This window comes from Bos javanicus, chromosome 8, assembly GCF_032452875.1.
Source record: "Bos javanicus breed banteng chromosome 8, ARS-OSU_banteng_1.0, whole genome shotgun sequence".
Taxonomy (NCBI): domain Eukaryota; kingdom Metazoa; phylum Chordata; class Mammalia; order Artiodactyla; family Bovidae; genus Bos; species Bos javanicus.
In genome coordinates, this window is record NC_083875.1 from 44,526,070 (window position 1) to 44,539,586 (window position 13,517).

At 38.9% G+C, this 13,517-nt stretch overlaps 1 protein-coding gene across 4 annotated transcripts in view; it reads right to left on the reverse strand.

Annotated features, from left to right (window-relative positions):
• The window catches only part of KANK1 (KN motif and ankyrin repeat domains 1), a 213,472-nt gene that overhangs the window by 164,165 nt on the left and 35,790 nt on the right, over nt 1-13,517 (reverse strand). Inside the window, exon 1 of one of the 4 annotated variants that reach the window (XM_061425448.1) lies at nt 13,303-13,424. The exons of the other annotated variants lie outside the window; for them this stretch is intronic. The gene's annotated coding sequence lies outside the window, so the exon portion shown is untranslated. Of the gene's footprint in view, nt 1-13,302; nt 13,425-13,517 lie in introns of those variants that run through there. 4 annotated transcript variants of the gene reach the window in all.

The following is a 13,517-nucleotide window of genomic DNA, read 5'->3' on the forward strand; positions in this document are numbered from 1 at the left end:
CCTTCCTCCTCAAAATAAGGCTTTAAAAAATGTGTCTGTATTCAGTTACAACTTTTGGTTTCTTCTTCTAAATAAAACAGATTCCAGAGAAAGAAGAAATAAGAATTGCAACCTACCACCCCTTTCCCGTCATCAACTCTGAAGTAATATTTTCATTAGAGTAGAAAGATTAAAAAGTAGTTTTCTTAAGTATAGCTCTGTAAAGTTTAAGGATTACTTTAAATACGACCAATGATGTTTGTCTATATACAAATTAATGATGTTATTACAGCATCATGAAGTTAAAAGTTTTTTTGTTTTTATTTTAGAAGGATTTGTCAGCATCTTTATCACCACTAAAAGGTACTTTTAACTTTTCAAAGGAATATTTTCCTAATTGTATTTTGAGAAACACATTTTCAAAAACATTCACACGTTGGGAACACACATTTCTTGTTAAATCAAATATTTCATATTCCAGTACAAGTCTGGACTTATCAAATCTGAAAGAATTTCCGAAGGCTTTCCAAACCAGCCTATGTGATTTAATATCCAGCCAAATAGGAATCTTAAACTTTTGGGTTACTGCAGCTAATTCTCAGTCACTGCAAGGAAAGAAGAAATCCAGCAAAGCTTCTGACACCAAAACATCCCAGAGTAAGGTCAATTCCCATAACATGCAAATTAGAATATTTTACCTAATTGGATTCAGAATCCTGATTTATGTTTATTCATTTGACTCATTTAATTTAGCAGTATGGGCAATTATGTCATATATCTAGCACAATGGAAGAGTTCAATCATTCTAGATTCATACAGTATGTACCTGGCATGTCTAAGTTATATGTTGTCAAGACAAGTGTTGCAGGAAGAAGAGGCAGATCACCTACTGTTCTCCCAGTAATGGGGATAACATGGAGTCACTGTCCCACCCATGACCCTGGTGGACATCAGAATAACACTTTACCATCTGAGCCACCAGGGAAGCTATGGATAGAACTATAAACCAACTGTCTTGTGTTTCCTGAGTTAGCTTACACGGGTGTCTTTTAATTATGTCATTAACTTTTTTCTACCTTTCCCGAAGATTGGGGTCTCCAGAACAGTGTAAGTGATATTCTATTCCTAGATCTATCAACACCTCTTGAGTTACAGCAGCTTTAAAGGTGGAGCATTATTGCTCTGAACTTTAGACTTTAAGATCCCACTTATATCATAAGAAGTCAGTACAGTAAGATTTTGCCCATTCACTAACCTCCGGCTTTAGTGGATACTGTTTTTGATGTGAAAATAGGTGACAGTCATTGAGCTTGATAAAGATAGGAAGAGCATTTTGTGCTCAACCCACAGTTTTTCCATCAGTCCACACACTAGGATTTACAGTTTGTTCCATTAGAAAGAGCTGGTTCCATATTCATGAAAACAGAGGCCTGGAGAATGGTACGGGGACAGAAATAATGCTGATGTAATTAGATGGGTCAATAGCTTGCCCCTGAGAAGGCCATTTCCTAGTCTCAGACTGCATCCACAGCCCAAAGCAGAATGTTATTCTGATGTCCACCAGCAATGTGGGAGATCCGGGTTTGATCCCTGGGTCGGGAAGATCCCCTGGAGAAGGCAATGGCACCCCACTCCAGTACTCTTGCCTGGAAAATTCCATGGATGGAGGAGCCTGGTGGGCTACAGTCCATGGGGTTGCAAAGAGTCGGACATGACTGAGCAACTTGACTTTCTTTCTTCTTTCTATACCATTCTTGAAGTATGGTCCCCAGATCATCAGCAGCAGCAGCATCACCTGGGAACTTGTCTCAGACAAATCCCTGAGCTCCTGAATCAGCAAGTCTGGGGACAGGGTCCAGCAATCTGAGATTTTTAAAAAATGTTTATTGGAGTATAGTTGCTTTACAATGTGTTAATTTCTGCTGTATAGCAAAGTGAATGTATGTATACACATACATATAGTCCTTCTTTTTTGGATTTCCTTCCCATTTAGTTCACTCCAGAGCATTGAGTAGAGTTCCCTTTGCTATACAGTAGGTTCTCATTTGGAGAAGGCAATGGCACCCCACTCCAGTACTCTTGCCTGGAAAATCCCATGGATGGAGGATCCCATGGATGGAGGAGCCTGGTAGGCTGCAGTCCATGGGGTCGCTAGTAGTCGGACACGACTGAGTGACTTCACTTTCACTTTTCACTTTCATGCATTGGAGAAGGAAATGGCAACCCACTCCAGTGTTCTTGCCTGGAGAATCCCAGGGATGGGGGAGCCTGGTGGGCTGCCGTCTATGGGGTCGCACAGAGTCGGACACGACTGACGCGACTTAGCAGCAGCTGCGGCAGCAGCAGGTTCTCATTAGTTATCTGTTTTATACATAGTATCAGTAGTGTATCTATGTCAGTCTCACTCTTCCAATTCATCCCCCTTCTCCCACTTGGTGTTCATACATTTGTTCTCTCTGTTTGTATCTCTATTTCTGCTTTGCAAATAGATTCATCTGTAGTAGTTTTCCAGAATCCACATATATATGGTAATGGCAACCCACTCCGGTACTCTTGCCTGGAAAATCCCATGGATGGAGAAGCCTGGTAGGCTGCAGTCCACGGGGTCGCTAAGAGTCGGACATGACTGAGCGACTTCACTTTCACTTTTCACTTTCATGCATTGGAGAAGGAAATGGCAACCCACTCCAGTGTTCTTGCCTGGAGAATCCCAGGGATGGGGGAGCCTGGTGGGCTGCTGTCTTTGGGGTCACACAGAGTCGGACACAACTGAAGTGACTTAGCAGCAGCATATGATATTTGTTCTTCTCTTTCTTACTTCCTTCATCCTATATGACAGCATCTAAGTCCAATCCATGTCTCTGCATACAGCAAAAATTTCATTTCCTTTTTAGGGCTGAATAATATTCCATTATATATATGAACCACATCTTCTTTATCTGTTCCTACTGATGGGCACTTAGGTTGTTTCCATGTCCTCGCTATTGTAAACAATGCTGCAATAAACAGTAGGCCCCATGTATCTTTTGGAATTATGGTTTTCTCTAGGTATATGCCCTGGAGTGGGATTGCTGGGTCATATGGCAGTCCTTTTTTAGCTTTTTAAGGAATCCCCATACTATTCTCCATATATTAAAATTCAGATTGCAACCCTCTTACACTGTTGGTAGCAATCTGAGGTTTTAGATCCCTAAGGGGATCAGATGAGCATTACTATCTGAGAATCATTGCTATAAATGATATTTTTAAAATAATCATTCACTGAGATTATACGTGGGTTTAATTTCCATTATAACCACTAAGAGTAATTTACTGATCTTCCCAAATTCCTATAAAATAAATTCAAAGGGAAGCTCTGAATTTACCAAAAGTTCAGGGTAAAAGTAATAAATGTCAAATTTACCAACAGTTCCTATTTCTTTTTTATTATGTGGTCTCTAGAAAAAAATCCTCACTATAGTTAAGAAAATACTTCACTACATTAATCAAATTTACTGAATCCTCTATACTTCTCTGGTTCCCCAATACATGAGTTGACTCCCAATTACTGCCCAAAACAAACTTGACCCTGAAACCAGAATTGCATGGGGCTTCAGAGCAAGGGCCTGAGTTCCTCTCAGATGTCACTTTCCACCTGGGTGCTCCCAAAAAACTCAGTCACTTTAAGCCTCAAATTTCCCAAATGTGAAAAATGAAAATTACGGTATGATCTTCATCATGGGGAAGTAGTCAAAATAAAAAACATTTAAAACATATAGCCTGGCAAAAAGCAGCTCTCAACACACGATAGTAATTTTATCATTATCAGCTAACAGAACTATTCAATATTAAATACTTCTGAACATGCTTAATTCTTAAAGTAGAAGATGTAAACATCTAAATAATTTCCTACGGGAAAGCACCTGAAAGGTGATTTTTTAAAAATAAAGACAACAAAGTTACAATAGCATTTCATTCCTAACAAAGGATCCCATGATAGAAAAACAGCTCATTCTGTAATAGAAGGAATGTACGCAGTATCTAACCGCAAATACCCTGATTAAGAGAAAACATTTCAAAATATTTTCTTTAAAGATCTCTAAGCTGTTACAGGGGGTAAAGCCAAGGCATAGTACAGACGTGAGCAGATTAGTCAAGAATGTGATTGGATGAATTAATGAAATTACATTTTGGCACGGCTGAAGTAGAAGGCTGGCAAAATTCCAGGTTTCTGCTGGTTCATTCAAATGAGTACTCCCCCTTTCTTTTTGCAGCTGATAACTTAATATTAAAACAGATTTTTTACTGTAATTAAAAAATCAGTGCACGCTCAGTTGCGTCAGTCATATTCAACTCTTTGCAACCCCATGGACTGTATCCCATCAAGCTCCTCTGTCCGTGGGATTTCCCAGGCAAGAATACTGGAGTGGGTTGCCATTTCCTGCTCCAGGGGATCTTCCTGACCCACAGATCAAACTCACGTCTCCTGTATTTGCAGGTGAGTTCTTTAGAAGCCAAGTGTTTCAGAGGAAAAGCATGTCTAATCTTGAGTAGCTTTTATTTTACTTAGTACTTTGACCTCTATCTCTGTTATTAAGATTCACCTATTGTTTTCTTCCTGTCTGTCCTTGTTTTTTGGTGTCTTTTCCTTGTCCAGTTGTATAAAAGGGATAATTCTCTCTTTACAGAATGAGCTGGGAAACTTTTTTTTTTCTCATATTCCAAAACATTTTTAGAGCACAGAAATTGTCTCTTGATAGTTTCACGGAAATGCCCTGCAGACCATCTGGGCCTGTTTTCAGGCAGTCTTAACCTTTGCTGATGCCACGTTGATGCACAGCTGGAACACAGACCCCTACAAGTTATCTTCCTTTTCTCTTAGGCAGTTCTCTGTCAAAAGAAATGTTACCTAAGAATCTTTTAAGTATGTTCTTGGATGACATGAACATCATTACCAAATATCATTTAACAAGCAATGATGATGTCTTTATCTTCCTGGTATCAACTAGGAACTGCCACCCTGTTCATGTTAGGTTCATCTACTTCCTTCAGTTCTCTACTCTGCTCTCCTCTCTAGCCTCTCATCCTCTTTCCAGCTTTCCTTTACTCTCTCCCACTCAACTTTCTCAAGATGTGAAACATGGCACTCACGCAGAAAGATGGCTGGATTTAAAGTGAAGACTTGCAGAGCTACATTACTTTGGAGAAACTGTTAAATATATGGCAGGAGATTATTCTGGAGTATGGAATAGGGGAAAAGGGGCTAAAGAAAGCTAAAAGACAGTTCAGGGAAAGAATGGGGAAAAAAAAAAAAGGTGGATAAAATGGAAGTGTTGGGGAAGAGAAGGTTACAGGGCCTTTTCCTTACAACTAAACCTCTCCCTGCCATAACCCCAGGACCTACAGTTGACCTACAGCTTGTATGTCCTCTCAGGCTGCCAGCCATTGCCTCTCACTTCTAAGACAATTTAATTCTGTAAAGGAGTCCAGGTTATTTTCTATTCAGGGTTTTTTGAGAAGATGGCTTATGTGTTCTTGCTGCTCAGTGTGAAGATATATACTGTTAAAGATCTGCATTCAGGCTTATGCACAGATATGGAGAGGAAAGGGTGGCTTGCACCATCTTTTTAAAATAATGAGTGGTTTTTGGTAATAAACACCCTAATGGCTACCATAAAACCTAGTTAAAGACCAGAGCTTCTCTTTAGAATTATCAATATCTAAAAGATACTACATATTACAAACCTCTGGATGAACCAACCAACGGATTATCAACTTATTTATCCCACCTGCACTGTTTTTTCCCCCCCATAGGCAATTGCTATTCTGAGTATCTGCATCTAATCCAGTGGTACTGAGACCACGGACATACCAGACATGCCCACATCAGAAAGCAAGTCCTTCTTTTGTGTCCTTAACTGCACAGTACTGTATAGAGTACATTAGTACAGTACCTTTATTTCAAGCCCAGGATGTCCGGAAACGTGTAAAAAGCAGCAGCATACAGCCGAATGTTAGTTGGGTACTAAGGCTAACTTTGTTGGACTTATGAACAAATTGGACTCACAAGTGTACTCTCAGAATGGAACTCATTCATATGTAGGAGACATCCTAACGAGGCAAGTCTACAACTCAGAAAAGGGCCATCATCTGCTACCACGATCTTGTACCTATAGCCTCCAGAACTGTGTGAAATAAATTTCTGTCATTCACAAAAAAGAAAAAAAAAGAAAGCAAGTCTTTGCTACAAAAGGCCTCAGTTATTGTGGAGGGAAAAGACCAAAGCCCACCAAGGTGGTTTTCCCTAGGGAACCTCTTGACCCCAGGACTCTGTGCATACAATCACCCAACTCCAATTAAGGACTGTTCTGCCCTTTAGAAGCTATCAGAAGATGAAAGCAGCCCCAGGAAGAACCCTGTTCCCTTCCTTCAGACAGACAATAGGCAGCCACCTGCTCGGGGATTTATTCACCAACTTCCGAGTTCCTATGTCATAGAGTCACCACAGCTTGTGCCCCAGAGGACAGGGAGAAGAAAGAAACAAACAAGCCAGGTGGCTGGGGCAGAAGGAGAAGTCAAACCCCTACAGTGCAGCCTGGGGCTTGTGAAAGCCAGGATGCTCCCCATCTCAAGCTGTGTGCTGAGACAGATGTTTGAGTGGTAATAGGAAAAGGAAGGAAAAACAAGTTTTTTATTCTAAAGGAGAAATGGACAAACATGAAACAGAGCCTGCCTTGAAACACTGTGGGGCTTTCCTCTATCAAGCTAGCTCAATTCTGCCACAAACACCTTGGCAATTTTCTTCACTAATACACTTTAAATGAACTAAGTCAGCTACAGAATGAGGCGTTATCACTATGTACTCAGTAAAGCACGCTTTTCCCACAGGACTGAGTGGAGTGTTAGGAAGGCAACTGGCCTGTAGTCACACCTGCAGGAAGTTGGGGGAAGAGCTTGCAGAATAGTTTTAACGGGGCATTCTCCAGTCCCTCTATAAGGTTTTGGAATAACACTCCTGGACGAACTATCAAAGTAATAGAGAAGAAATAAAATCAGAAGAAAAGATAAAACACCCAAAACTCACATATGCCTCCTTCCTCTCTGCTGTCCTATGGAAGAAATACAAAAAATCTTGGGGAAAAAAAAAAAACTTCTTTGGAATTAGTGATGGAATAAAATGAAAAAAATTAATTTTACACAATTAATTTATATAGTCTTATCTATAACTTCATGCAATGTATAATTTTTAACCAGACTATGAAATCCCTGCCATTTATATATTCATACTCACTTCTCTCTTATTTATTTTTATTGTATAAATATAAAATGTTCATTATGAAACTTTAAAAAATCCCAATCAGAAAGAAATTTCAAATTATAATGCCAAAAGAAATTTTACCACTGTTAATACTTTAGGATATCCAATATATTTATTTTTATGCAAATGTATATATATAAATACATATGAGTTAATTGGTGGGGTATATTTGTTTATAAAAATTTCTTCATACTACATCTATTGGATTGTTTCTCATAATGTCTGTCTGTTTAGATAAATATAGATTTGTTCACTTTTCTTCTCCAACATTCTCGGGAAATATCTTTGCTATTTATTATGAAAGTTGTCACAGAAAGCAAGCAGAGGCATCTATACCTGCTGCCGAGGGTTTAACAGCCAAAGAAGTACCAAGTTCACCTGCAATGATCACAAAGTCAGGGATCCACCATATATCATTCACAAAGCTTTGGAAAGCACTCCTGGGTTAATAACTAAATAACATAAAGATCATGAACTCCTTATTGCCAAATTCAGACTTAAATTGAAGAAAGTAGGGAAAATCACTAGACCATTCAGGTATGACCTAAATCAAATCCCTTACAATTATACAGTGGAATACAGAAATAGATTTAAGGGACTAGATCTGATAGGCAGAATGCCTGATGAACTATGGATGGAGGTTTGTGGCATTGTACAGGAGACAGGGATCAAGACCATCCCCAAGAAAAAGAAATGCAAAACAGCAAAATGGCTGTCTGAGGAGGCCTTATAAATAGCTGTGAAAAGAAGAGAAGCAAAAAGCAAAGGAGAAAAGGAAAGATATACCCATTTGAATCCAGAGTTCCAAAGAACAGCAAGGAGAGATAAGAAAGCCTTCCTCAGTGATCAATGCAAAGAAATAGAGGAAAACAATAGAATGGGAAAGACTAAAGGTTTCTTCAAGAAAATTAGAGATACCAAGAGAACATTTCATGCAAAGATGGGCTCAATAAAGGACAGAAATGGTATGCACCTAACAGAAGCAGAAGATAGTAAGAGGTGGCAAGAATACACAGAAGAACTGTACAAAAAAGATCTTCACGACCCAGATAATCATGATGGTGTGATCACTCACCTAGAGCCAGACATCCAGGAATGTGAAGTCAAATGGGCCTTAGGAAGCATCACTATGAACAAAGCTAGTGGAGGTGATGGAATTCCAGTTGAGCTATTTCAAATCCTGAAAGAGGATGCTGTGAAAGTGCTGCACTGAACATGCCAGCAAATTTGGAAAACTCAGCAGTGGCCACAGGACTGGAAAAGGTCAGTTTTCATCCCAATCGCAAAGAAAGGCAATGCCAAAGAATGCTCAAACTACCGCACAATTGCACTCATCTCACACACTAGTAAAGTAATGCTCAAAATTCTCCAAGCCAGGCTTCAGCAATATGTGAATCGTGAACTTCCAGGTGTTCAAGCTGATTTTAGAAAAGGCAGAGGAACCAGAGATCAAATTGCTAACATCCCCCAGATCATTGAAAAGCAAAAGAGTTCCAGAAAAACATCTATTTCTGCTTTATTGACTGTGCCAAAGCCTTTGACTGCCGGGATCACAATAAACTGTGGAAAATTCTGAAAGAGATGGGAATACCAGACTACCTGAACTGCCTCTTGAGAAACCTGTATGCAGGCCAGGAAGCAACAGTTAGAACTGGACATGGAACAACAGACTGGTTCCAAATAGGAAAAGGAGTACGTCAAGGCTGTATATCGTCACCCTGCTTATTTAAACTTATATGCAGAGTATATCATGAGAAGTGCTGGGCTGGAGGAAGCACAAGCTGGAATCAAGATTGCCAGGAGAAATGTCAATAACGATATGCAGATGACACCACCCTTATGGCAGAAAGTGAAGAATAACTAAAGAGCCTCTTGATGAAAGTGAAAGAGGAGAGTGAAAAATTTGCTTAAAGTTCAACATTCAGAAAACTAAGATCATGGCATCCGGTCCCATCACTTCACGGAAAATAGAAGCGGAAACAGTGGAAACAGTGGCTGACTTTATTTTTTGGAGCCCCAAAATCACTGCAGATGGTGATTGCAGCCATGAAATTAAGAGACGCTTACTCCTTGGAAGGAAAGTTATGACCAACTGAGACAGCATATTAAAAAGCAAAGACATTACTTTGCCAATAAAGGTTTGTCTAGTCAAGGTTATGGTTTTTCCAGTGGTCATGTATGGATGTGAGAGTTGGACTATATATAAAGAAAGCTGAGACCCAAAGAATTGATGCTTTTGAACTGTGGTGTTGGAGAAGACTCTTGAGACTCCCTTGGACTGAAAGGAGATCCAACTAGTCTATCCTAGAGGAGATCAGTCCTGAGTATTCATTGGAAGAACTGATGTTGAAGCTGAAACTCCAACACTTTGGCCGCCTGATGCAAAGAAGTGACTCATTGGAAAAGACCCTGATGCTGGGAAACATTGAAGGCAGGAGGAGAAGGGAATGACAGAGGATGAGATGGTTGTATGGCATCACCGACTCAATGGACATGAGTTTGAGTAGACTCTGGAAGTTGGTGATGGACAGGGAGGCCTGGCATGCTGTGGTCCATGGGGTTGTGAAGAGTCGTACACGACTGACCGACTGAACTGAACTTAACATAGAGAAGGAGCTGGCATTCTTTCCCAGAGAATCTTCTGCTGGTTGTCTGAACTGAAAAAAACTTCCCCAATAATCATTTTCACTGAGGCTCGCAATATGGTAGAAAGACTACTGATATTATGAAGGTATAAGGCTTCCCTGCTGGCTCAGATGGTAAAGAATCCATGTGCAATGCAGGAGACCTGGGCTTAATCCCTGGGTTGGGAAGATTCCCTGGAGAATGGAATGGCAACCTGCTCTGCCTAGAGAATTCCATGGACAGATGAGCCTGGTGGGCTCCAGTCCATGGCATCACAAAGAGTCAGACATGACTGAGCAACTAACACAGGGATTATCTTAATTGCTTTTCCTTATTTATCCATAAAAATATTCTTTCCTCCATCAAAATACCAATGACATTTTTCACAGTACAAGTAATTCTAAATTTTACAAGGAAATATAAAAGACCCCAAAGAGCCAAAACCATCTTAAGAAGAACAAAGCTGGAGAGATCACAATCCCTGGTTTAAAACTATATACTATAAAGCTACAGGCATCAAAAACAATACGGTACTGACACAAAGTGTCACAGAGACACAGATCAGTGATACAGAACAGAAAGCCCAGAAATGAGCCCACACTTATATGGGCAATTAACCTACAACAAAGGAGCCGGGAATATACAATGGGGAAAGGATAGCCTCTTCAATAAATGGTGTTGGCAGAATTGGACAGCTACCTGCAAAGGAATCGAACTGGACTACTTTCTCATACCACCATCTATAGAAATAAACTCAAAATGGATTAAAGACCTACATGTAAGATCTGAACTCACAAAATTTGTAGAAGAAAAAATAGGCAATCTGCTCTCTGACTGCAGTTTTAGCAGTTTTTGTTTGGATACATTTCCTTAGGCAAGGGCGGGGTGGAGGGGGGGGAGAAAATAAATAAATGGGACTACATGAAACTAAAAAGCTTTTGCTTAGTAAAGGAAACTGTCAATAAAATGAAAAGCCAACTTGAATGAGAGAAGAAATTTGTCAAGAATATATCTGACAAGGGATTAATGTCTAAAATATACAAAAAACTTGGCATCAAAAAAAAAAAGAACCCAACTGATAAATGGACAGAAGTTCTGGACAGACCTTTTTTTCAAAAGAAAACATACAGCTGCCCAACAGACATGTGGAAAGATGCTCAACAACACTAATATCAGTGAAATGCAAATCAAAATCACAAGGAGCTATCACCTCACACCTGCCAGAATGACTATTATCAAAAAGACAACAAATAATGTGTTGGAGAAGATGTAGAGAAAAAAGAATCCTTGTGAATTGTTAATGGAAATAACTTCCCTGGTGGCTCAGACGGTAAAGTGTCTGCCTGAAATTCGGGAGACCTGGGTTCGATTCCTGGATCAGGAAGATCCCCTGGAGAAGGAAATGGCAATCCACTGCAGCAGTCTTGCCTGGAAAATCCCATGGACAGAGGAGCCTGATAGGCTACAGTCCATGGGGTCGCAAAGAGTCGGACACAAGTGACTTCACTTCACTTCACTTTAACCACTATGGAAAACACTAATTCCTCAAAACCTTAAAAACAAAAATACCACATGACCTAGCAATTCAACTCTTGGATATTTATCCAAAGAAAATAAGAACACTATAGAAAAGATGTATACACCACTATGTTCACTGCAGCATTATTTTACCATTGCCAAGATATGGAAGCAACCTAAGTGCCCATCAATAGATGAATGGATAAAAAGGATGTGGAATGTATATATACAATGGAATTTTGCTCAACCATAAAAAAGAATGAAATCCTGCCATCTGCCACAAGATGGATGGACTTAAGAGGGTATTATGCTAAATGCAATAAGTCAGAGAAAGACAAAAATTGTATGATCTCACTTATATGTGGAATTTAAAAAACAAAACAAATAAACAAACTTAACTAAACAAAAAGAGTCACAGATACAGAGAACAAACATGTGGTTGCCAGAGGAAAGTAGTGGAAAGGGAGATTAAGAGGTACATACTTTCAGTTACAAAATAAATGAGTCACAGGTATAAAATGTACAGTGTAGGGAATATAGCATATAATATCATAATATCTTTGTATGGTAACAGATCATTAGACATATGGTGATCATTTTGAAAAGTAAAGAAATGTGAAGTCACTATGTTGTATACCAGGAACTAGCATGTGAATTATACTTCAACAGCAAACAAATTCACCAAAAGAGATCAGGCTTGTGACTACCAGAGGTGGGGTTGGGGGTTGGGGGGTGTGTGGGGAGGAGGTTGGATGAAGGTAGTCAAAAGGTATGAAATTCCAGTTATAAGATAAATAAGTAGGAGGGATATAATGTACAACATGATAAATATAATTAACTCTGCTGTGCATTATATATGAAAGCTGTTAACAGAGTAAATCCTAAGAGTTCTCATCACAAGGAAATATACATTTTTTTCCTATTTCTTTAATGTATCTATGTGAGATGACAGATGTTCACTAACCTTACTGTGATAATCATTTCATCATTTATATAGGTCAAATCATTATGCTATGTATCTTAAATATATAAAATTCTGTGTCAATTATATCTCAAGAAAACAAAGTATTTAAAAAATTCTCTCAAGAAATTATAACAAATTTTTAGTACCTTAATAAAAGAATTTGGCAAAATCAAAGATACATGAGAAATAGTTTTCTTAACTATACATAACCACATGCTATTGAAGTTATGAAGATAGATTATGAATTTCATAGTATGCTGCTGCTGCTATGTCATAGTATGGAGAACTTTAAAAACAGGATAAATGTTTATCAATATTTCCTACAGTTCTGACTAGGGAAAAAATTTAAAAATGTGAAGTGATCTTGAACTGTTAATCTTAACTATACGACCAGAGTTTGCCATATTGTAAATAAGATTTATATCAATATTCTTTAGCCGAAAACTTCCCACTTTCTCCCCACCACCACTTTGCCCTTTCACAATATTGTAGACTTCGTTAGGCTATAAATGCAGATATAAGAAAAGCATGGTTTACCATTTATATATGGCATTCACCATACAGTAAGAGAATTTTATCATTAGCCTTATCTTTTTAAATTATATGAAAAATCAATTTTACAGGGAGGGGCCTAAAATAAGCCTCTACATATAATAATTAATTCAGAAGCAACATGTCCACAACCAAGACATATCTTGCATTCAACATGGCAGTTCATTTTAATTCACCTCCGCTACCACTATTTTAAAATTAAGATGTTTCCTGTTCTTAACCCTTATATTCTCACTGTCTTGCACACTCTTTGCCAAAACTTAATATTAAGCTTGTTTTCATTCTTCCAAGGGCTTTAGAATCACCCACTTTTGCAGGGTAAAATATTTCTGAAAACGGAAAAGGTAATTTAGTTCATCAAACTTACCCAGGATTCCCCAAGGCTGTTCTGTGAATTCAAATGCTTTCCCATTGACAACACGTTACAGTAGATTTTCTTGTTCATTGGACCCAGGACACTGGCAGCCTCAGGTTAGAGGGGCTCACAACATTTAGCCAGCAACCTTTTTGTACTGAGTAAAACACAGATTATCAAATGAGCAGCCTACATGTCTGAGGGACTCAGGCTGCAATCTGAGAAGG